Raw genomic sequence first — 26,047 nt, forward strand, 5'->3', positions numbered from 1 at the left:
GTCCAAGTTAGACCCACTGCTGTCTGAATTCATTAATCTAGCAAAGCACATGGCTAACCAATCAGGCTCTGGGGTCTCAGGACCCTCTTTTGTGAGCTTTTCAAGATAAAGGCAGATTTATGAACTCAGCCTCAGTTGGGGAGCAGACATCATGTTACATGTTTCCCATGAACTAGAACAGGGGTATGCTTTTGTGCTGGGTCATCAAGGAAGGTCTCTCCAACCTGTGATCCAAAGGAAATGCTTCACAGCAACTCTGCACTGCATTTTCTCACATTTGATAGACGAACAAGCTGAGGTCCAGAGAGATCAAGCAATTTTCTCAAGGTCTCAGAAGTATGGAGTGAAATAGGTGAAATTCAAATCCAAGTCCATCCAACTTCAAAGCCAATAACCTTGTCACCACATAAAGAAGGTAAGTTTGAACTGATTCTTGGAGAAATAGACATGTAGAGAAGAAGCTCACACATAAACCCAACTTGAGACACTTAGAAAATAGGCCATCTTTTTTTTTTGTTATTTCTTAATGTGCTGAGGCTGCTTTTCACTCAGAAAAATTTGTCTCATATAAGCCAAGTACAAGAGGGACTATACAGAGAGACCCAAGTCATCAACAGCCAAAGAAAACTGGAAAAGTTGTTCTTCCCTAGCAAATTGGCTCTGCTTCTTCTAATATACACAAAAACAGAATGATAAAAAAGGAAGAATTTAGACAAATATTTATACATATGGTGGGTGAGGACACCTGGCAGAGCAGGTGAATCAGCTACAGAACGATATGCTGCCTGCAGATACAACTATGAAGAGAAGTGACACATTTTACAGTTAAATTTAATGCAAACCAGATCTCCAAATTATCCCCCCAAACTCAATAGAAATGAAGGATCTCTTTGTTTTCTTTTACATCCACAAGATTTTAAAACTAGGTGCTTGTGTGAGCTGACCCTCTATTCTGCACAGACCAACTTATGAGGACAGAATTGAACATCTCTGCATATTACCCAAATTTGGGATGGCACCTACATCATCCCAGAATAAAATCTGGCCTGTGCAAGTATAGTTCTTACCATTAGTGTAATGCACAGACAGGCAACTGTAATGATTATTTAATTGAATATAGATGTTGGCTGAATACCAGTACAAAACACCATGCATTTTAAATCAATTATGTATTAATTCAGCACTCATAATAGACTATTTCCTATAACAAACGTAAAAGGGAAGAATCTCAGCCTTGAGATTTTATAACTTACACAAACACATATTCTACATTTAAATCTTTCATATTTGCTTGGAAAATAAGGGGAGAATTTGACAAAAGTTTAAATTTGGCATCAATGAGCAATTTATTTTTGCATAATGACGGTAATGCTTTTGAGAAAGCAATTTAAGGTTTTGCAGCCTTATTAATTATATAAATAGTCATTTTGCACAAATATTTATCGAGACATCTACTATGTACTAGGCATTATTTTTGATGCTGAGTGTAAAGCAGTGAACAAAAGAAAAAGGAGGGGAGTTGTACTGATAAACATATATGAGAGGGTAAAGATACACAACAAAACAAACAAATAAATGGACACATAAAACTACAGACAATAACCACAGCTATGACGAAGACAAAAAAATAAATTCAAGAAAATAGAAAGTAGAAGTAAGGTAGGGAAATGGTTTTATATAAGATGTTCAGAGAAAACTCTTAAATTACAAATTGTTTATTTAAAAGGGCTCTTTAACTAGTTATGTTAATGTCTACAGATGGAATATTCCAGAAGGAAGAAATGCTAAGGCTGTATTGGCATGTACATGAATGTAGAGTAGGAAAGGCAGTGTCAGGAAAGCAGAATGACCTTGGAGGGCAGTGGTTGAAGGGGAGGACAGAAATTGGGTGTCAACCAAATAAATCACAGAGCCTCTGAGGTCATTGTTATGACCCTCTTTTCCTCCCTGTGATATGGGGTACCCTTTGAGGATTGTGAGCAGAGAGTGATGATGGTTTTAGATGAATATAGACTGGAATTCCTAGAAAGCAAATGTTCATCATTCAGAACTTGCAGAATCTCCAAATTGATCTTTCTCTCCTAAAAGGCTGATGTTTTAGTCTTAGAAGCAATAAAGTTGAATAAAGCATAACTACTGAACTGATATAGACATTCTTCTTCATTTACATCTTTCTCACCTGAATTTGAATACTCTTATAATTACATGATTGTGTTTTAGTGGATGTGGACTTCTAATGCAGAGTTGGATAGGGAGGAAGGTGTTCAAGAGATTGCAGAACATTCTCGCACACCTTATAGAATTGACTCTCCTCATGTTTTGGTAAGTGTTGAATGCCAGATTGCCCAAGTACTTTATTTACATTATAACATTTAATCTTTCTAACACCTTTTGAAGTAAACATTACACTAATGTGTCCAGATTAGAGGGTGAGGGAACTGAGCCTTAGGGAACTATGTGACTTACCCAAGTTCATGATTAGTAGGAGGTAGTCCTGATGCACGAGTTATGTGTTCTCTCTCCCTGTAATGCTTAGCAAGAGCAATGTTACTTAGGTAAGGATAAGAGAAGTGGAAAAGAAAATATGAAAGATTAAAAATGAGTAACATGCTGTAGAAAGGAGCTTGGTGATTTCTCAAAAGTTGAACATATAATTACTATATGAACCCACAAATGCACTCTTTAGTATATACCAAAAGGAGCTGAAAGTAGAGATTCAGGGGCTCCTGGTGGCTCAGTCAATCATCTACCTTCTTCTCAGGTCATGATCCTGGCCGGGGTCCTGGGACCAAGCCAGGGTTGGGATTCCTTGATTAGCAGGGAGTCTCCTTCTTCCTCTCCCTCTCCAACCCTCAGTCTTTCTCTTGCTCACTCTGTCTCTCAAATTAATTAATTAAAAAATAGATATTCAAACAAATACTTGTACATTAATTTTTTATAGGGCACTATTCACAATAGCCAAAAGTAGAATCAATAAAACAAATTGTGGTATATCCATACAATGAAATATAGCTTCACCATAAAAAGAATGAAGTACTGATACATGTTATAACATACATGAACCTTGGGAACATCATGTTAAGTGAAAGAAGCCAGAGAGACAAAAGGCCACATATAGAGTAATTTGATTTGTAGAAAATTTCTGCAAGAGGGCAATCCATAAAGGCAGGAAGCAGATTGGTGTTTTCCAAGGGCAGAGGAGAAGGAGGAATGGGGTATAACTGTTTATTTGATACAGGGTTTACTTTTAAGGTGATGAAAATATTTTGAAACTTGTAGAGGCGGTGGCAGTTGCACGCCATTGTGAGTGTACTAAATGGCATTGAACTGTTCGTTTTAAAATGATTAATTCTGTTTTGTGGATTCACCATAGTAAATAAAAGGAGTAACAAAGGAAAGAAAGGCAAATAAGGGGGCAGCCCGGATGGCTCAGCAGTTTAGCGCCGCCTTCAGCCCAGGGCCTGATCCTAGAAACCCGGGATGGAGTCCCACATGGGGCTCCCTGCATGGAGTCTGCTTCTCCCTCTGCTTGTGTCTCTGTCTGTCTGTCTGTCTCTCTCTCTCTCTCTGTGTTTATGAATAAATAAATAAAATATTTTTTTAAAAGGCAAATAAATAAAAGGCAGGAAATGAATGGTTCAGAGTTGCTCACAACTTTTCAAAAATGGTGGAATATGATAGAAGCTATATGTAGTGATCCTTTCATTTCCACTGTCACCTGCTCTGGCTTCATGTTTATTGCACAGAATCACCATAAAGCCATATCTGTCCTGAACTATCTTTTCTGTTTTATTTATTTTTAAATATTTTATTTATTTATTTATTTATTTATTTATTTATTTATTTATTTATTTGAGTGTTCCCACAGAGTGAGAACATGCACTAACACGGGGAGGGGCAGAAAAAGGAGCAGGGAGCAGGACCTGGGACTCGATCCCAGGACCCTGAGATCGTGACCTGTGCCCAAGATAGATGTTTAACTGACTGAGCCACCCAGGGACTTTTCTTTTTTATTTTATAACTCAAATGTAGTAAGTTTCATCATTTAAAAGTTCAAATAAGGGATCCCTGGGTGGCGCAGCGGTTTAGCGCCTGCCTTTGGCCCAGGGCGTGATCCTGGAGACCCGGGATCGAATCCCACATCGGGCTCCCGGTGCATGGAGCCTGCTTCTCCCTCTGCCTATGTTTCTGCCTCTCTCTCTCTCTCTCTCTCTCTCTCTCTCTCTCTGTGACTATCATAAATAAATAAAAATTTAAAAAAGTTTAAAAAAAAATAAAAGTTCAAATAATATAGTAGGGCATAAAATAGTAAAATACAGTATTCTCCCATTTCCCCTCCTCAGTATTAACTGCTGTAACAATTAACCATGATTTTTTTTTTCTTTTATCTCATTTAGTGAAAAGTGGTTGCCTGGAGGATCAAAGGTCTTACTTAGGAAAACATCATCATAGTTTAATACTAATGATCCTTCCAAAAACCTACTAAATCATCTGAATCGTACCAAGGATTTATAAAGAATACTTTTTATGAGACATATTTACTCCTTACTAGTTGACCAGTTGTATCTCAGTGAACATTTTTAAAAAACAAACAGAAAAATAAATAAATAAAATTTTTCATAACCAACCATTGACCTAGTTGAATGAAGTGAGGAGTGCAGGTTAAATTAGCTAGGCTGCCATTCCATCGCGCTAAAGATGACAAACCAACTGAAACAGATAGAGGCAATGAAAGTAAATGGGACCAAAGAGCTTGCAAATAAACCTTGCTTCACCTCATCATAGAATACATGGCCTTCCAATATATTGTTGCCTTATTGTGTACGGCTAGTCTTGACCTACTATATCACAAATAAGGACTTACCATTGGAACAACTACTGCTTTTTTAAAAAATAATCTTAAATATAGAAGACTTTTCTGTTCTAAGAAGAAAAGTCAAGTTGTCATAAAGCCAAATATCTCCCATTACTATTACTATTAGCTAAATAAAAAACAAGTGAGATAAATATTCACACACTACTTTAAGTATTACATTGAAGATTTTACAAGCTGTTAAATTTAATATGAAGAGTATTCTTTGCTACATGAGCTCTTATAGTTGTCTAGCTCACAATCTACTAAGATAAAACTTTGGTATATCTCTCCCTACAGACACACACTTAAAAAAAAAATATTCTTGAATCTAGCTTTCACTGCAATAGCTGTATTGGCACAACACAGCTAATCATATTATTATTAGTAGTTGTTTGTAATGCTTGTTTATTTTTAAGTACATATTTGCTGTACAAGATTTTTCTAGCAATGATTTGCATAGCCAATCTACACTCATTATGAAATGCAACTGCAATTATGATGACACAGATAAGAGTATCATATGGACACATTTATTTTCTTCCTGGGATAAAGCTACTGAGGATTATTTTATGCCATTAATAAAGTGGCACAAATGCCTAAAATTTATTGTTGTAAAATTTATCTTTGGCTGCACTGAACACTTGGTCAATATCCATGTCTATATATCTTCTGGTAGTCCATGATGTACTATCTGTGAAGAAAACTGTATGACCTTTGTTCCTTAAGAATCCCAAGAAACTGAACATTTATTCTCTCTCGCATATGTTAGAGTGTGAAATTTTTGTATAAATTAGAGAATTTAAGAGGTCAGCTGATTTTTTTTCTTTTTGAGAGAGAGAGCACATGAGTGAGGGAGGAGGAGCAAAGGGAGAGGGGGAGAGACAGACTCTTTTTTTAAATTTTAGATTTATTTATTTATTTATTTATTTATTTATTTATTTATTTATGAGAGAGAATGAGCAGAGGGAGGGGCAGAGGGAGAGGGAGATAAATCCTCAAGAAGATTCCCCACTGATCATGGAGCCTGGTGCAAGACTCAATCCCAGGACCCTGAGATCATGACCTGAGCCAAAACCAAAAGTTGGGCACTCAACCACCTGAGCCACCAGGCACCTTGGGAGACAGAGAATTTTAAGCAGGCCCCATGCCCAGTGTGTAGCCTGACATGGGGCTCAATCTCACAAACCTGAGGTCATGACCTGAGATGTTTAACCAACTGAGCCACCCAGGTACTCTCTTATATAATATTTTTGATAATGTACTAAAAAGATGAAGTAAAACACTCTCTTAATGACATAAATCTGATATAGTTAAGTGCTTCAGAAAGTTCTGTACTGAAATTTAGTTGATTTGTTAAAAAAATTTTTTCTGCACCCTTGGGAACTACCTCCCAAAAGGGAAATAGAGTATATCTCAGAAAACCCAACAAGAATGATAATGTTTGGCAGGTAATTTGCCAACTTAGGCAAGAATGCCTTACATAGAAATTTGAAAAAGTGAATGCCATTATATGAAATCGAAGAATCTAATATTAGCAAAGATAATAAGTAAGACATGAAAAGAACCATAACTGTGGTTCTCAACTGGTCAGAAATTTACCTAGGGAGTTTTTAAGAATCTGCATTATCTAGACAGAATATTTGAGAGTGGGGCTCTGGAAAGTATTGTGGTTTTTTTAATTTCCTTTTTTTCTTTTTTCTTTTAAATATTTTCTGGTTATTATAATGAGAAGCCAGGTTGAGAACCATTGAATTATAGTTAAGGATAAGAACAATCTCAGATGTTTATGTATTGATACTTAGCATATAAGCAATAGCAAAGTAAACAGGTGTTATTGAAAGTTGACAAAATCAGATTTTCCCCGGCAATATTAATATCTTCTTCCATTGTGTTTTCATAGAACTTTGCAAATAACAATAGCAATTGTGTATTTATCTGTCTGTCTTCCAATAGGTGGCAAACTTTCTAGGAGTAAGGAGTGGATCACATCTTCATTATCCCTTTGTCTCCACATCATAAAAGACTGCCCAACACATAAGAATTCTTGATAAAAACCTGTAAATATGGCAACTGATATTTAACCAAATGGCTCTTAAAGTTTTTGGTTCCCTTCTGGAAAATCAATCCAAGGAAGAATGGAGACAAGACAGCACAATGAAAACTATGCAAAAACCACAGGAGAAAGAGAATTCTCTTTAACTTTTCACATATAGAGGATGGCACATGAGGCACATGGAAAGCTGTGGTAGGATAATACAGGAAAAAAAACTTTTTAGAGTCAGCTTCTGCTTCATTCCCACCATTGCTAGAGACAACCAATGCCTGTCCCCCAAACCTGAAAGTATCTTCAAAAGTAAAATCTGACAGCCCATAACGTGGTTAAGAGAGCAACAAAGTAAGAAAGTTCTGGGTTAAATAGCCTTGGAAAGCCTCCCTTACCCTCCCCTACTCTTTCAAAGCCATATAAAATAGATTGACTATAGTACAGGTAGTTTCTACTGTTGGGAAGGGACTGAGAGTAAGACTTCATTTGAGTTGTTCATTGGGGACAGAGGGATTAGCTGCATTTTTCTGTGTAGAGAGCTCTCCATGCTAGGGTTTATTTACTCTAGTGTCTTTGTCCTTGAACTCAAGAGAGCTGACAGTAATTAATATCTCAAGAGTGTTTGAGTTGACTGGATAAAATAAAGGTTGAGTGCAGACAAGTGTGAAAGGGAGAAGCTCCTGGGGTCACAGTCACAGGTAGAACCTCAACCTTTTGTGGATTACCTCTCCAGGGACCCCACCAAGTTTTCATGGTGAACACAAGTAAAAGCTCCTCAAGCTGCCCAGGCAATAAACAGATGAGAAGTCATAGTGAAAGCCTCCCAGAATTTTCTACCTAAAAAATCCTGGTCTCCATGGATTAGGAATTTTCCAAAGGGCACTTCTGAAACTTTATCCAACTGGGGGAAGAGAGCTCTGTCCTATGCCAGCCCACACGAGCCTTTCTGTCATATCTAAGGAATAATAAATAAATAAGAACCATGGTTAACAGAGGAGAATGCTTTGAGGAAATAGATTAGGGTTGGGGTAGCTAGGGAATGGACAAGAGGCAAAACGTTAAGAAATAGCTATACTCCCAAAGGAGGGACAAAATGCCTCTGAAGTCTACACTTCTAAGAAATGAGTCCACTAGGGGTACCTGGGTGGTATAATTGGTTAAGCAGCCAACTCTTGGTTTCAGCTCAGGTCATGAGATCAAGACCAGCATTGGGCTCTGCACACTTAGCCTGGAATCTACTTAAGATCCCCCCTCTCTCTCTCTCCCTTTCCCCTCCCCCACCTGGGTGTACATCCATGCATACATATTCTCTCTCTAAAGTGAATAAATAAATCATTAACAAAAAGAAAAGAAGTGAGCCCACTAAAAGACTGAGACTTGATAAAAATGTTAACTCCCTCCACTATACCTTATCACCACATTAGTAGACCACTGGTGATAATAGCAGTAGATTATGACAGAAAGTTCTTCAAGACACAGACTGTTTCTGAGAAACATTGTATAGGCAAGCAGAAAGCAAGAGCAGACAAAAACAAAGACACTGAAGGTAGTAGAAGCCTCTGGTGCCTGTAGCTACTACCATTAAATATAATCTACATCCTAGCTAGATTAATATAAATCCTCACCCTAAAAGCTTTTTTTTTTCTTTACCGCAGCTCTTGTTACCCCAAATTTCAACAACAGCTGCAAAAAATCACAAAAGGAAAGAAAAAAAAAAAACAGTCTGAAGAGACAGAGTAATCATCAGAACAAGGCTCAGGTATGACACAGATACTGGCATTGCCTGACAAGGAATTGAAAGTAAGCACAATTAACATATTAAAGGATTTAATGCAAAAAAAAAAAGGATTTAATGCAAATTATTAGGCAAAATGTAAGACTAAACTGGTAATGAAAGTAGCGAGATGACAAATCTAAGAAAGAATAAAAAGAAATGCTAGAAACTAAAAAAAAAAAGAAAACAACAACAACAACAAAAAAAAACAAGACAAAACACAGCAACAGAAATGGAGATACCTTCAAGAGGCTCATCAATACAATTGACACAGCCACAGAAAGAATCAGCTAACTTGCGATAGGTTGATAGAAACTCCCCAAGTGAAACATAAAAAGAAAATTAAATAATGAAACAAACATTACAGAACATGTAAGAATTATCGAATAATATTAAAAGTATAACATATACACAAAAGAAATGAAACAGTAGGGCAGAAAAAAAATCTCTAAATAAGCAATAGCCAAGAACTTTAAAAGATAAATGACAAACACCAAACCACAGATCTAAGATGCTCAGAGAATACCAAGACCACAGATCTAAGATGCTCAGAGAATACCAAGAAGGATAACAAAAAATTCACATCTAGACATGTGGTATTAAACTCAGAAAACCAAAGACAAAGTGAAAATCTTCAAGGAAGTCAGTGTGCAGGGAAGGAAACCTTACCTACAGAGGAATAAGGATACAAATTAGAGCCAGTGCTCATCAGAACCCATGCCAGCAAGGAAAAAAATGTCAGTAAAATCTATCAAAGGGGGGGGGGGGGAGAAAAGGAAAGGAAAAACCCTACCAATCTAGAATTCTATACCCAACAAAAGTATACTTCAAAAAAAAAATAATTAAAGACTTTCTTAGGCAACAAAAACTGAGGGAACTCCTTATCAATAAAGCTGTCCCCTCCAAAAAAAATGTAAAAAAAAATTCCAAAACAAAAAAGAAAGCTTTTTCGGTAGAAAAACCTATTATTCCTTTTGTCCTTTTTCTTAATTGATCTAAAAGGTAACTGCTGTTTGAGATGATAGCAGTAACAACATATTTGGGTATTCACATCATATGAAAATGTAAAATAAATCACAGCAATGTCATATGGGATAGAGGAATTTCAGAGTCCTTCATAAGTTACCTGTACTCCCTGTGGAGTGAAATAGTGTTATTTGAAGGTAGCTTAGATTAATTAAAACTATATCTTACAACTAGAGGGAAATTCCTTTAAAAATCTGGACACAAAAGATATGTAAAAAAAAACAAATGATATGTAAAAGAGAAGATAAACTGGAATAATATAAGCTGCTTAAGTAAAATCAGAATATGCAGGAAAAGACAGAAGCATAGGAGAAAGGAAGACACAAAATTAGCAAAGGCAACAGATAGAAAAAGATCATAACAATGGTAAACTTTATCTGACTATATCAATAAACACTTTAAATTTGAATTGTATAAACACAGCAATTAAAAGAAAAGAGATTGTTCAATTGGATGGGAAAAAAAAAATCCGAATAAATGCTATCTATAAGAATTCAACTTTAGGGGCACCTGAGGGGCTCAGTCGTTGAGTGCCTGGGCTCAGGGCATGATCCTGGGGTCCTGGGATTGAGTCCCACATCTTTTAAAAAAATAAAAGAACCCAACTTTAAATATAATGGCACAGATAGGTTAAATGTAAAGGGACAGAAAGAGAAATGTCATGCTAACAGTAATCAAAAGAAAGTAGGAGGAGCTATATTAATTCTAAATAAAGAGGACTCTAACACAAGTATGATGATCAGGAATAAAGGAGGGATATTATGTAATAATAAGGTCATCATTTCTCCAAGAAAAAAGATCTAAAACCAATAATATAAACTTCCTTCTTTTTTTTAAAAGATTTTATTTATTCATTCATAAGAGACACAGAGAGAGAGAAGCAGAGACATAGGCAGAGGAGGAAGGCAGGCTCCATGCAGGGAGCCTGATGTGGGACTGGATCCAGGATCTGGGGATCATGCCCTGAGCCAAAGGCAGTTGCTCAACTGCGGAGGCACCCAGGTGTCCCTATAAGCTTCCTTCTTAAGAAATTAGAGAAAGAAGAGCAAACCAAACCTAAAGCAAGAAAAAAGAAAATACTCATTTGGAAATAAATCAAAGAAATAGAAAATAAGAAAACAAAATGGAAATCAACAAAATTCAAAGCTATTTCCTTGAAAGTAGTCATAAATGCATCACTTTCTAGCCAAGCTAACCACACAAAGAGAGAGAAAATATAAATTACTCCATCATCAGAATAAAGAGGGTCATAACTATTGATCCCATGGACATTGGAAAGATAATAAATATGTGGAATATCTTTCCTTATGTTATTGGTATGAATGAAAAATGATATTGTCACTTTGGAAACAAGTTTAGCAGTTTCTTAATCAGTTACACATATATTTACCCTATGATCCATCAACCCCTCTATAGTATTTACCAGAGGGACATGGAAACTTAGGTTCACAAAAACCATGTACACAATGTTTATAGCAGCTTTATCCATAATTGCTAAGACCTAGACATGATTCCATTTGCATAACATTTTGGAAAAGAACAGTTACAGGAAAAATAATACACCAGTGGTTGCTGGAAGATGTGGAGGTAAAGGGTGGAATGTTCACTACCAAGTGGCACAGGGGAATGCTTTTGGTGATAGATGGTTTGGTATCTTCTTGTGTTGATGGTTACTTGACTGTATACATTTATGAAAACTCATGGAACTGTGTACCAAAAAGTGACGTTTTCTGTAATTAATTTTTTTAAAGTGAATTTAAAGAAATCCAAGGTCTGTCCGTGTTGTTGCAAAGGGCAAGTTTTCGTTCTTTTTTTTCTGTATAAACTTTGGTAAAAACACAAGTTGATGAGCAGAAAGGCAGCTCTGGAAATGTTCTAAATTGCTAGTATAGTGTTTGTATCTATATATCTATAATTCATGTCTATATCTATATCTCCATAAATCTCAGAGAGAGAGAGAGAGAGAGAGAGGATATATGTGGTTGTTTAAATCATGTGGGGAGGGATTTTTGATAAATTCAGTTCTCAAGAAAATTACCTAAAACCAAACTAAATTTAAAAATTACAAAAGAAAAAACCTCGAAGACATTATGCTAAGTGAAATAAATAAGAGAGAAAACAATAAGTACTGTATGATCTCCTGTATATGTGAAATCTGAAACAAACACAACCAGAAATCCCAGGTTCATACAAGGTCATAGATATAGAGAACAGATTGGTAGTTGCCACAGGCTGGGGTGGCAGTGGGTGAAATGGGTGAAGAGGATCAAGAATTATAAACCTCCAGTTATAAGATAAGCATGAGATAGAATGCACTGTATGACAACTATAGTTAAAAATAATGTATCGCATATTTAAAAGTTGCTAAGAGAGTAGATCTTAAAAGTTCTCATCACAAGAAAAGTCTGTAACTATGTATGATGACAGATGTTAGCCAGAATTATTATAGTGGTCATTTCTCAATATATACAATATATATGTTATACACTATGTTGTATACTTGAAACTATAATATAATGTATATCGATTATACCTCAATAAAAAAAAAAATCCAAGACTTTCAGTTGACCAGAAATATGTATGTCTACAGTTTCAACGGAACAGAGCAAAAACAAAGACAAAATAGAAACAGTCAAACAAATTAATCACACATCTTTTGTCTATGTTTTAAAAACTTGAGTATCCAGATTAGCAAATTTAGTAGTAATATTCTAGATTATTTTTTAGCTTAATTTGGTCCCAGTAAATAGTTCATCTAATTCCCAAGGAATGATCTGCACTTGAAAGTAGCTAAGCAATGCTTTCAAAGATGTACAGTTGGTAAGTAGATGAGCCCTGACTCCCCGTTCAGTGTCCTTATTTGTTATTTGTCAGCCACCCCTGATATTGTATCCTTTTTTAATCCTGTGTCTTACATGAATCATCCAGAAAAGGGCAATTTTGATAGTAAGAGATCTTGAAATATTAACACATGTGTAACACAATGAAATTGGTTACCCATGGTCTACAAATAAGTGATATTTTAGGTATGGGTGGATGTCCAAAAACAGTTTTCAGTGATCTGAGGGACATAAAACAAACACACAAACAAAAATTTGGACTTATCTCACATGTTTGAAGGTGTTCAAAGAGAATACATGACAAGTATCAGAGATCTTATAAAAAGTGTAAATAATAATATTGATAACTATCATAATCCCTTCAAATTCCTCACACTCTTGATTTGAATTGGAGTTCTACTGATGAGATGCATGTCCTGAAAAATATTATACCCTTCTTCACATGGATTTTTAAGAACCTCAGTTGGAAGTTTTGCCAGATGACTTTACATTTCCCATCAACCCAGAACTTTATGAGATGTATCTGCCATGTTATAAAAAGGAAACTCTTCACTAGGTGATGAATTAATGTTGGTGACTATGTTTTAACTCTAATACTCTGCAGATCTTAAGAGGTAATTAGAAGTAGATTGCTTCAAAACTAGTGAGTTTGCATTTGGGTTATAAACAGGAAATTATGAATTCTGATTTTTTCCCTCTTTATCTTCCTATTGATATTACTCAGAAAGCATAAAAAGATATACAGAATTCAAAGAATATTTGTTGCTATGTGCCAGTCTATATGTGAGTTCTACTGTTGAGACACAACAGCAATGACACACAGAAATAAAGAGAAGACTCTAATTTTATTTGACCAGTGTATCCTCACCTGAGAGAGGAAATTTCCTAAGTAGAGGTATCATCTCCAACCCCATCAACAAACCACATACACACACACACACACACACACACACACACATCACACATCACACATCACACTCCTATTGCACAGAAGCAATTTAAAGTGAATTGACTTTCTCTTCTGTATTAGCATTCTGGGTCTGTATTTCTTAACTTCAATGGGCTATTGCAAATATGGGGATGGGTTAGAAAAATTAAAAATGTCATGTCCAATAGTAAAATCAGTGATAGTTATAATGATTACCACACCTTCTCCATCTGTGTTGCTCTCTTTACCTCTGTTTGCTTCTTATCCTTTTATTTATTTTGAAATATATATATAAAATTTTTTTTTTGAGAGAGAGAGAGAAAGAGAGAGAGAGCAGGGAGTGGGAGCGGACAGATGGAGAGAAAGAATTTGAAGCAGACTCCATACCCACCACAGAGCCCAACGAGGGGCTGAATGTCACAACCCTGGGATCATGACCTGAGCCGAAATCAAGAGTTGGATGCTTAACCGAATGAGCCACCCAGCCACACTTTGAAATATATTTTAATCTATATTATTCAGCTATCAAGTACCTAAAATATCCACCAGGAATATGAAAAATGTTCCATGAAAAACAACATTTGGCACAGAGTGGGTTCTTTATTACGTTCAGGTTCTTCTGTAACACATAAGAAACAATAATAAAAGATAAACAGCAGCAGTGAGTAGGGAGTGTCCTGCATGTATTCAGAGAAAGGCAAGATTTTTGAGATTCAAAAGATCTGGTGAGGTGGAATTTTAGTTGAACCTTGAAGAACTGGTATACTTGGAGAAGAAGGAAGTCATATTCCAAGCAAAAATAGCCCTGCCACATCTACTTGATATTTTGATGACTCAAAGGCACTTGAAACTCCACATACCTAACACTGAACTTGTTACTATAACTCCCTCAACAAATCTGATTTTTTTCCACATTGTCTATGCTCAGGAATGGTTCCATCCTCCATCTAGTTTCATAAACTGAACATTTGGGGGTCCTCTTTATCACATCTCTTTCCTTTCTATTTCTCATTATGTTCTCATCTTAACTTCCTGAATACATATGGCTCCAAGCTTTCTCTTCCTTCCATTGCCACTTTCAGGGCTCTAACCGAATCAGTTCTCCTCCAGGAGCTGAACTAATACAATAGCTTTCTATCAATAGAGCATCTTGCAAATCTGTTCTGCATATACCAAAATCACCTAATGGGGAGGGGGATATATATATATATATATATATATATATATATATATATATATATATATATATATATATTTATATTTCAATCCTTTTCTAAATCTTTAAGTGGCATTCATTCATCATGAGATAAAAACTCAAAGGTCTAGGGGCACCTGAGTGCCTCAGTCGGTTAAGCAGCCAACTCTTGATTTTGGCTCAGGTAATGATCTCAGGGTTGTGAGATTGAACCCCCGTTGGGCTCTGTGCTGAGCATGGAGACTGCTTAAGATTTTCTCTCTCCCTCTCCCCTCTGCCAACCTACCACCTCCAGCATGCATATTTTCTCTAGAAAAAAATTCCAAATGTCTAATAGGGTCTATAGGGTATCCATAGCATAGCCCTGCCCACATCCCAGCCTCATCTCCAACCACACTGTCCCCCTCAGTCCAGGAGCTGCATCCACACTGACCTCCTTCCATTTTCCCATAAGACGCACCATTCTTGGGCTACCACAGTTGGGGACTTTGCAAAGGCGCTTTCCTCTGCCTAGAATATTCTCCTCTCCTATACTTGCCTGCCCTGATCAGTTCAAATTCTATTTTATACCTGAAAACATCATGTACCTCCTATCATACAACACAGTTACTATACTATTCCTATAGCCATGTCATTATTTAAATCATCTCTCTTCCTCCACTAGATTACAAATTTCATGAAATCACGACCTGTCGGTGTTTTGTTGTTTCATTTAAACACAGTACCGTAAGATTCAATAGAGATTTGTTGAATGAATGATTTTTTAAAGTCATTTATAGAAGATGAGTGTTTTGAAACATTTGAACTCTGCAGCATTCTGACTCCAAGGTAGACGTATTGATCCCTCATCTGTGTTCTTCTTTCCTATAATATAACACTTATCACATCAATTTTTAGTTACTGGTTATTATCTTTTCTGGCAACCCAGTGACTTATTGCTTTGGATATGAGAGTGTCTTACTCATTTGTGCATCCTCTGTCCCCAAAGAACACTGGCCCTTAGTGAGACCCCAGCACAAGGTAATTGGAGTGACCTCCACAGCCGCCAGAGGCTAGCTCAAACAATGTACAAAACTGGGTTGCCGTTTCTTGGTAACAATACAACTGAGGCCAGCTTTATACAAGACAGGCTCAGTCACTCATTGGAGGGGAATTTAGACCACATTCACCCAACGTGGATAAATCAGAAAACTGAAACTCCAGCCTTATTATTCCAGGTTGATTAATAAATTGTTTCAAATTTATTGGTGCTCACTTTGCTTTGATTTCCGTTTGAACACTTACCCTAGAAATGGCACGTGCTTTTCATAGGAGGGACATAGCCCATTTCAATTGAACAACCCTTCATTAAAACCCGGGGGGAGAGCCTGCGTCCTACAAAGTGTAGGAAATCATTAATAAGGAAGAACTTAATGAAGTTCCTTGTTCCTCTGACCTGTGAATTTTTGCTTTGTTACAAGATTTCCTAGAGAGCCAGCTCCCGGTTGGAGAAGAGCATGGGCTTGAGAAATGTTCTTTATTTCAGGGATCAAAATAAAATCAAAATCAAAACCATGGCAATGCATAGGTGGACCCAAAACAAAACAAAACAAAACAAAAAAAAGTTGCAAGACCTCCTTCCAGAAGTTATTGAGTATTGACTCTGGAGCTAGCCGTCTGGATTGTGATCCCAGCCACCCCAGCCAGTCGTTCCGTGTCCCCTTGGATTCTCTGTGTCTTCCTCTCCTCATCTAGACTAAGAAGGTAAAAATGCCACAGCACACACCGAGCTTGGGATGCAGAGTAAAGAATTAGTACATCCGAAGTGCTTAGAATAGCGTCTGGCGCTTTTTAAAACCAAATGAATGTCAGGGTCAAAATCGTCGTCGTCGGCATCGCCGAAGGACTCCGCGGACCATCGGGGGCTGCCTCTTAACGGAATTTGGAGGCCCTTCTCTCCGAGGCCGAGAGGCCGTTTTTAAAAAGCTCGGTCATGGCGTGAGAGCGAGCAGCGCCATCAAAGGCTCCGCCGACACAAAGGCGCTGCTCCTGGGACGCGAGCGAAGGCCGGGCCGGGCCGTCCCGCAGCCCCTCCCCGCAGGAGCGCGCGCCGCGAGCCGTTGGCCGGGGGAGCGGCTGCAGGAGGTGCGGCGGCCCCGGGGCGCGTGCGGCTGCGCGCTCGGCGAACAATGGGCTGCCCGAGCGAGCCCCGCGCCCGCCCGCCCCCCCCGGCGCCCCGGTTCCGGACTTTCGGCCGCACACATCCCCCCTTTGTTTGCCCGGCCCGGCCGCGCGTGTCGCCGCCGCGGCCACCCCACCAAGCTTTTCCGCCCGCCGCGCCGCGCCCCGGGGCCGCGGGGTCGCGGGGAGGAAGCGCCGGAGGAAGCGGAGGGCGGCGGCGGCGGCGGGCGGCGGGCGGCCGGGGGCCCGCGGAAGTGCGGCCGCCGCCCGCCGCGCTCGGGGAAGGCCTGCGCGCCGCGATAAGGCCCTGCCCGGCCCATTGTCTGCGCGCCGCGGCCGCCGGTGAAAGTTCCCGGCCCCGCGGGATGCGCCGCGCAGCGCCGCCTGCACCTGCACCTGCGCGCCGCGCCCTGCGGGGAGGGGGAGGGGGCGGGGGCGGGGGCGGGGGGCGCGGCCCAGGGGGACCCCGCACCCTGCCGAGGCGAAGCCCCGCGTCCGGGTGTCGCAGGCCCGGTGCGCCCCGGCGCACTTTTATTTTTTATTTTTTATTTTTATTATTTTTATAATAAATTCATTTTTTATTGGTGTTCGATTTGCCAACATACAGCATAACACCCAGTGCTCATCCCGTCAAGTGCCCCCCCCAGTGCCCGTCACCCAGTCACCCCCACCCCCCGCCCTCCTCCCTCCCACCACCCCTAGTTCGTTTCCCAGAGTTAGGAGTCTTTACGTTCCGTCTCCCTTTCTGATACATTCCTACCCCGCGCACTTTTAAAGGATCCTTCAGGCTCCTTGCCTGGCCCGCAGTTTGCCAAAAGAAAATGCCCTTGGCCTGGGGCCAGCGTAGGACCTACCAGTTCTCAATTCTGGGAGAGCTGAGGCCACTTCTTGCTCACTAAAAAAAAAAAAAAAAAATGGGGGGGGGGGGAGGAAAAAGGAAAAATATAACGCTGAAAGGAAAAGTGTTAATTTCTATAAATTAACGTGTTTAATATACAGACACACATCCGCAAAGGGGCACACATCGATATAAGGTTGTTATTTACAAGATTATTACAGCATTTCCAAAATATATATATATATATATATAATCTCATTCTCAATATATAATATATATTCCCAATTATATATATAAAATATATGTAATATATATTCTCATTCTCAATATATAATATATATTCTCAATTATATATATATTATATATATATATATATATATTTTTTTTTTTTTACTCTCAGAGATTGTGGTTGGAAATGATACAGTTGTATGATGAAATGTTTCTTTCTTCAGTCTGGTGTATAGCTGTGACTGCCAACCTCGCTTGGAGACAACTTGGATTTCAAAAATGTAAATAGGAGACTCTTCATAGAAGGCAGGACGAAGCCCTCCTACTCTGCGCTCTCTCCCGGGCCAAAGAACAGGCAATTGAACTAGTGGATCTAGGAGCCAGGATGGTGTGATACCCTTGTTTGAAAGCATTTCAAACCCACTTGCTCTACTTGGTAGGCTCTGTCTTTGCCTTCTTGCCAAACCTATGGGGATGTTAATTACAGACGCCACCGCCCAGAATCAGAGAATACCATAGAAAAGAACATGCCAGGGCAGCCCGGGTGGCTCAGCAGTTTAACGCCGCCTTCAGCCCAGGGTGTGATCCTGGAGACCCCGGATCGAGTCCCACATCGGGCCCCCTGCATGAGCCTGCTTCTCCCTCTGCCTGTGTCTCTGCCTCTCTCTCTCTCTCTGTCTCTCTGTGTCTCTCATGAATAAATAAATAAAATCTTAAAAAAAAAATAACATGCCATCCATTCTTAAACTATTGTATATGAGACTATCGCATTGTTTCTTTCAAACTGCCTGCTTATCTTTGGTTACATATAATGCTCTAAATGAGCTAGTCAGTACTACACCAAGGGCCTGTTGAAAAACAAAATGTATTTTAATATGCATCATGTATGTATAGCCCACTCTTCCAGCCCTGTTCGTTTCCTTTGAGCTATCTGGCAACTCTTTGTGAATTGTGGGTTATAGATAGTAATGTAAATTCTGTCCTATCCAATAAAGAAAGATTTTCATTGGACAGTACCACCTCCTTTGTGGAAACACCATTTTTGTTTCTTTTTGCGACCCAACTCAACATTCTTTTAGGTATCTGTGAATTGTGTGTATAATATGCCATATACATTTGTGGTCTTTTGACTTTTCCTTTGAACCAGTTATAAAATCTGCCTGGTTCCTTCATATCATAGAAAAATAAATTCTTTCATGTTTTCCTATTTGTATCTGTATGAGGATCACGATCTTAGCTATTTTCAAAAACGACCTTTCATCAAGCCTCCCAATGAAGAGTAACACAACTCAAAAGGAATGCATGAAGGACAAACAGCCAGAATAAATAAATAAATAAATAAATAAATAAATAAATAAATAAATAATAAACAGTGACAGCTAGTTCCCCATTCGATGCAGAAGCTAAATTCATTAACTTGTTCACCTTATATATGGAGCACTTTGTGAGAACCTTTTGCAGTGGGAGGCAAGTGTGAAGCAATTATTATCTCTTTGAATTGCTTTTATTAATCAGTGAAAAAACTGAGCGGACGTAGAAAGGGTGCAAGAATTGAGGCCAAAACATCTGTATTCAAATTGTGGATGCTGCCACTTAAAGCAAGTTACTTAAACCTTTGGACCTCAGTTTTCTATTCTATAGAAATTTATTTACCACCCCAGGGTTGTTGAAGAAATAAATGAAGTAGTCTTTCGTGACAGTGCTGCTACTGTGTCTGATGCTCTTGAAATGTTGGTTGACTCCATACTGTGTTGCATTCTGCTAGTTATTTTGGGTACAGATACAGGAAGGAGCAACATAGTACAAGATCCTGAAATTGAGGAGCTATCAACATAAGGTAGAAATAAGATTTCAAGGCAGAAGTACTTTTTTAAAGACTTTTCTTTTATTTTTACATTTTATTTGTTTATTTATTTAGGTATTTAGTTAGTTAGTTAGTTAGAGAGGGTGGTGAGGAGGGGCAGAGGGAGAGGGAGAGAGAAAATCTCAAGCACACTCCCTGCTGGGTGCAGAGCCCAAAGCAGGGGCTCAGGAGTTCAATCCCGACCCTGGGATCATGACCTGAGTCAAAATCAAGAATCAGACGCTCAACAGACTGAGCCACCCAAGTGCCCCAGATTCAAAGCTAAAATTCACATTGAGATCCTGTGTTTAGCAGTGGACCTTGAATGAGTAAAATAATCTCTCTGAGCTACCACTTCTTCATCTGAACAGAGATTAAAATGTCTAACTGGGATAGTTGTTGGAAGTGAGACAAGGAGTGCAAAATTTGGGTTGGGACAGTGCCGGGCAGAAAGAACACTCAGTGATAGATACCTCTCAATAAGGCATATCTAAATAATTAAACTCAACATCTCTCTAATTATGACCATAATTCTTGATTTGCAGCAACATATTTCATAAACAAGCCAAACACTGTGATTCCTTCTTTTCAGAGAGACCACTAATGAATCAAAATTTTTCGTTCCAACTTGTGCATATTCTATTCCCTGAAGCGACTGCCAACTGAAGAAGGGAAGTATACTTTGAAAAGTTAAAATAGCAAATCCGTTTCTACACAGAGAAAGGGATGTTTATTTGTCATCTGTAACCAGGACCGCCACTGGAGTATAAGGAAGCAGGAGCTTCAGGAACCAACCAGATCTTTAGGATAAAGGAGGAACTCTTCTCTCTTTCTTCTATTATACTGGCTAGATGCAGAAGACCTCAAAGTCTGAAGGTAGTGAAGATACACAAGACAGAAGGAGCCTGGATCCCTTAATCCTGTTGAGAAGACAGCTGCTCACTGGCCTGAATTCCTGCATGGGACTTGTGTGGGTTTCTTGTGCGAGTTAGCACACCTCTGCTGCCTTAAGTCACCTTCGAGTACACGGCCGTGAGGGTTCACTGCCACAAATTCTAGGCCATGTGTATCCCTAAAACACATCTTCACTTATTTTTTTAAAATATTTTATTTATCCATTCATGAGAGACACACACAGACATACACACACACACACACACACACACACACACACACACACAGAGGCACAGAGACACAGGCAGAGGGAGAAGCAGGCTCCATGCAGGGAGCCTGATGTGGGACTCAACCCCGGGTCTCCAGGACCACGCCCTGGGCTGAAGGTGGCACTAAACTGCTGAGCCACCCAGGCTGCCCACATCTTCAATTATTTGAGGTAACTTGAGCCAAACATCTCTGAGCCTTATATTTATAGATAGATAGATGAATGGATAGATAGTCCTATCAGTACACACACACACACACACACACACACACATGCAGTTAGAAGAGACTTATAATTTTTGTTTTTTTACATACATTTCAAATTTTCTAACATGAGCATATGTTTTCTGTAAAACAAATATGGGCATGCACCCATACATACAAATACAAACAGTCACTCTATATCTGGCATAATGAATATTTTCCTACTCATTGAGGTCCTAAAATTTCTGATAAATAACATACAATATCTTGATCCTCCTTGATAAAATATTTGCTATATGAAAAGTGAAGCAAATAAGCAATAGAAGAATCCCTGAACTTGCTGAAACAAAATATTTTTTCCTATAAAATAAATAACTAGGATTAGGGTTCTTGTTTTCCCTGGAGGTAGTCATGTCACTGATATGCTGAGAAGCTAATTACTGTTACTTATTATTGAAACCTGACTGGAAATGAGTCTTTTGTTGAGCTAGCATTATTCCTTAATGATCTCAACAGGTCACTTTTACACTGAAATGATTCTAGAATAAACCTGATATTAAAAGATGGGGGCATTGCCAATTGAAACTTCCAAACCCAGGAAAGAGAAAATATTCTCTCCAAGTTAGGTTCTCCAGTAACTAATTAAGTGTGAGGAGGTATCTGGATCTCTCCTATGACTAAAGAATATTTCTAGAAACTTAAAAAGAGAGAAAGAGAAAGAGAAGAAGGGGGGGGCAAAAGAAAAGAGAAAGAAGAGGGAAATTAAAGGAACAAAAAATGCAGAGCTATATTTTCCCTTGACATGCAAGGCCACAGTGTACGGAAATGGGATAAGTGTGTGTCAATTTCTGTTGCAGATACAAGATATAATAGTGTGACAACCCTAATGCAAATAAATGAACATCACAGCCAACTTTGAACGTCCTTTGAAAGTTAGTGGGAAAATGTGGCATTATATAATTTTTTGTGTGTGCAAAGAAAAGCAATAGGCAACATATATTTCAATAAACATATTTGTTGTAGCCAATATTCATTGGCTCTCGATTCTAAATATTCATTCAAACTTCTGGCACAAAGACACGAAACATATGAATTATAGAATCCTGACTGATTATTCTATCTTTATGTTTTGCCTTTGAAATGTGAATTTCTGCCTACCAGAATTAACAAACTCAATCCTAATCACATGCCCCTTAGGGAAGCCCTGTACTTATGGTCTTTTCGGAGGTACTGAATCATCTCTTTTGTAATACTATGCTCCTGGAACTTTTTGAGACTTCCCAAATATCGACTGGGAAGAAGCATATCTGTATAACATAGAAAGCATAAGGTACTTAATTTTAATGGAAAACTCTTTTTTCTTTCTTTCTTTTCTTTTTGACAGAGGCAGATCCTGCTGTGTTTGACAAATATGTTCTAGAAGAAAGCTCAATCTAGATGTTATGTGTAACTTTATCTTATTCCCCTTTGAGCACTACTGTTCTTACAAAATGATCTCTCCACTGCCCAAAGTCATTACATTCTTTCCCTTTCACATTGTCCCTCTGTAAATGTCAGGCATAACTACATTTTTATTTGCAGAGATACCACTGCTATGAATGAGTAAAAATTTTCTGCTCCCCCGCCTCTCTCTCTTTACCCTCTGCGCATTCTACTAATATGATTTGTTGGACAAATTGTTCCATTAATCTGGGGCTGTTTGACAGAGTGAGAAAATAAGTGCCAAAGTGAGAAGATTCACAAGAATCGGAAATCTCCGTGCCTCTTTCTCAAGGTAAATAGTTATTATATCAGGGTGTCAGACTGGTGAAATGGATGTGCTTTCATTCTCAGTTTGTAAATGTCACTTTTCCTCAGCCCATCAGGGTGACAAATGAGGTGTGGGTTACAGTAAGAGTTCATTCTTTGACAAAGTTCTTAACAGTCTATTTCAACAGAAAGCATCCAGCCTTCCTCACTTTTATAATCTAAACCCTGCACCACTGCCAGAAACTTCCCAGGGCTTGTCTTACTGCTGCATCACTGTCCTCAAAGAGAAACATGTCTATAACACAATTTAAAATCTCAAGTGAAAGTAAAAGTAAATAGATTAGAAGCTAGTTTATAAGCCGTAACCCTGATTTCCCAGGGAAATTCCATTAACTGGTTCTCAAGATTTTATGATCCCAGGGAAATTTATTATATTTTGGTTTTCTTTAAATGTTCTTTCACATTTTTTTACATCTAATCTTGAAAGAGATTTTTTACACCTTTTCTTTATGACTTAATTAATGATTATATTATATATAAATAATCCAGGTAAACCCGTTGCTACAACAACAAATGAATGAAGGTCTGAGTGGAAGATAATACTGCATCTGACTTAAATCCTTGCCCATAAAACATGCTCCCTTGATTACCATGAGAATATAATATTTGAACAGGAATGAGATAGGTTGGTTTTATATGTAAAAGAAGCTTAAGATAATACGTGCAAGTATACAGAAAACAATGTCATCAATGGCCACAAATACTATGATGGAAAGATCAATGCTAAAATATGGTGTGTAAATTGATGTCATTGCTCCAGGAATCACATTCATTTTTCTCTTGTGTGCAACTAGACATAGTTTGTTGGTGAGGCTCATCATCACTGTGATCTATCATATGCCAATTTGCCACATCAATACTTCTGCAATTAGCAATGGAACCACAGGTTCGATTATTGATGCATCATGGTCTACCTTGAACCATACCATTTGCCAACTCAGTTTTCATCTCTGTGACATTTAAGGTCCCTGAGCCTTGATCACATCTATAGAATGAATATGATGTAGTGTTTAAAAAGACGATTGTGAGGATCAGTGAAATAATGGAAGCATACCCTATATAAAGTGTATTTATTGGCACATATGTGTTTTTCTTGAGATGTAGATCAGTAGATTTCTAAAATCCAGGAATCCCCAAATGGTAAAGTACCACTGATTTTAAAATTGTTAGATATAGAGGAAAAAAGGGAAAGAATGAAAAGGAAGAGAGGAGAGAAACCTGGCATACTATAAGCCAAGAGAGAAGAAAAATGTATATTGCTCAACAATGTCATCCTCAAAGAGAGACAAGTCCTTGGGGTTGAAGAACCAGGATGTAAAAAAGGAAAGAGAAGATGAAAACTTCCTGCCAGTCCAAAGGCTGCAAGTGAAAATCTTTAAGGTATGACATGATGACTAGAAGATCACTATGAGCAAGCTCTAAGATGGAAGAAAGATAGAAGCAAAGCACCTCAAGAGGCCTTAGCTGAGGAGGGTGATGATTCTGCCATGGATCATCAGGCCTTGGACTCCATGAATGTTACTATGGTGAACAAGAGGTAAGTTCATGGCTACAAAGACACTGAGGATGAAAACACAGAGAAGGTAGCTTTCCTGCTTCTTTTACGTGGGGCATGTAACCAATCTTCTTAACTGTACATACTTTCAAAACTCATCTTTCCTTAATTTAAAAAAATACAGAGAATGGTAGCAGTAACCATAAAAGGAAACTTTACTAAATTCAACCAAAGTGTAATTGAAAACTCTGTATATCAAGATTCCATAAACAGAAAAACAAGCCACAAGCAGGCAGAAGTCGTTGCCAATGCATAAAACCAGAAAGTCTATTCTCTAGAATATGTATTTTGAAAACCTTACAAATCAATAAGTAAGTGGCAGTCAGTCCAAGAAAAAGACTTCAATGGGTACATTCCAAAATAGGAGACGTAAATGGCCAATGAACATAGAAAAAATATATTCAATCTCATTAGCATTCAGGGAAATTAAAAGAAAACTTCAATTGGCGATATTTGAAAACCAACTGAGGCAGTGTGGCCAAGGGTAAGGACTTTATTGTAGGCAAAGAGCAAAAGAAAAGTACTTAATCAAGAATGAAAGCTGAGATAAGACCATAAATGAGATGATAAATAGTGATGCTAGGAGCTCTTATTTATTTGGTTAGACTCGATGCCCAGGGTGGGGTTTGAACTCAGCACCCTGAGATCAAGAGTCCCATGCCTACTGACTGAGCCAGCCAGGTGCCATAAGGAACACTTTAGAATGTAGCTCCCAAAGTCGTTTGGGTCCTGCTGTTAAGGACTAAGCCCTGAATGGTGAGAGTATTTTAGAAACCAGTTAGCGTGCCATAGCTTTGAGAATGAGCCAACCAGGCAAGATAGGCAAGGCATAGATTCCGAATATCAATATGGTAAGTAACATGTGAAGATTTGAGTTCTGTTTCTATACCAATGAGTTTCTTTAAATAATAGGAGAATGATCTCTATCCAACCGACCTATGTGGCTACTTGTACAGTGGTACTTCCAAGTAGTCAATAGACCTCTGGAATAATTCCATGTCAGAGGTCTTCTATCTTGCCCAGTGCTCATAATTATTATCTGGGAAAGCAAAAGAAGTCTAATAAGATAGCTTCCCACTGTGCTAGAGAACTGGGCTGAGTAAGAAACTCCCATCAAAAGGGACAGGTGGAAATTGTGCCTGCAGACTTAATCAACAAGAAGTCAGAGTTTGCTATGGTGAAATAATGTTCATTAGAAAGTTAGTAATAACTGACTTATTTAACCAAGATTTTAAGGCCATCAAAAATTAGTAGTATAAATCTGAGTGACCCTAAATCCTGTTACCTGATTTTGGCTTTGTATATATTTTCCAATTCTTAGGCCATTAAGGAAGTATGTTGATGGATTGAGAGATGTGATTACAATCCCTTTGTATATGTCTTTATATTATTCATATTACATTATTTTATGTTCCCAAAAAAGTTGTAACATTGGCAAGACAGGTGTCACGTTCCTCACTTTACAAATAAGAAAACTGGGACCCAGAGTTTCTAAATTATTTATCTAAGATCTCAAGAGCAAGGGAGGAGCCATGATTGTGAAATTCAGACTTTCTGGTGGTGCTAAGTCCAGCTCTTTCAGCGATA

At 38.4% G+C, this 26,047-nt stretch overlaps 1 long non-coding RNA gene across 3 annotated transcripts in view; it reads right to left on the reverse strand.

The window, feature by feature from the left end:
* The window catches only part of LOC111095207, a 28,197-nt gene extending 11,461 nt beyond the window's left edge, over positions 1-16,736 (reverse strand). Inside the window, exons 1-3 of one of the 3 annotated variants that reach the window (XR_005357015.1) lie at positions 15,947-16,736; positions 2,467-2,531; positions 225-395 (exon numbers count right to left, since the gene is read on the reverse strand). This is a non-coding gene — a long non-coding RNA (uncharacterized LOC111095207). The remainder of the gene's footprint in view (positions 1-224; positions 396-2,466; positions 2,532-15,946) is intronic. The other 2 variants (XR_005357014.1, XR_005357013.1) reach the window with 2 other exon arrangements.
* Positions 16,737-26,047: the final 9,311 nt, after the last annotated feature.

Source organism: Canis lupus, chromosome 3, assembly GCF_011100685.1.
Source record: "Canis lupus familiaris isolate Mischka breed German Shepherd chromosome 3, alternate assembly UU_Cfam_GSD_1.0, whole genome shotgun sequence".
Classification (NCBI taxonomy): Eukaryota; Metazoa; Chordata; class Mammalia; order Carnivora; family Canidae; genus Canis; species Canis lupus.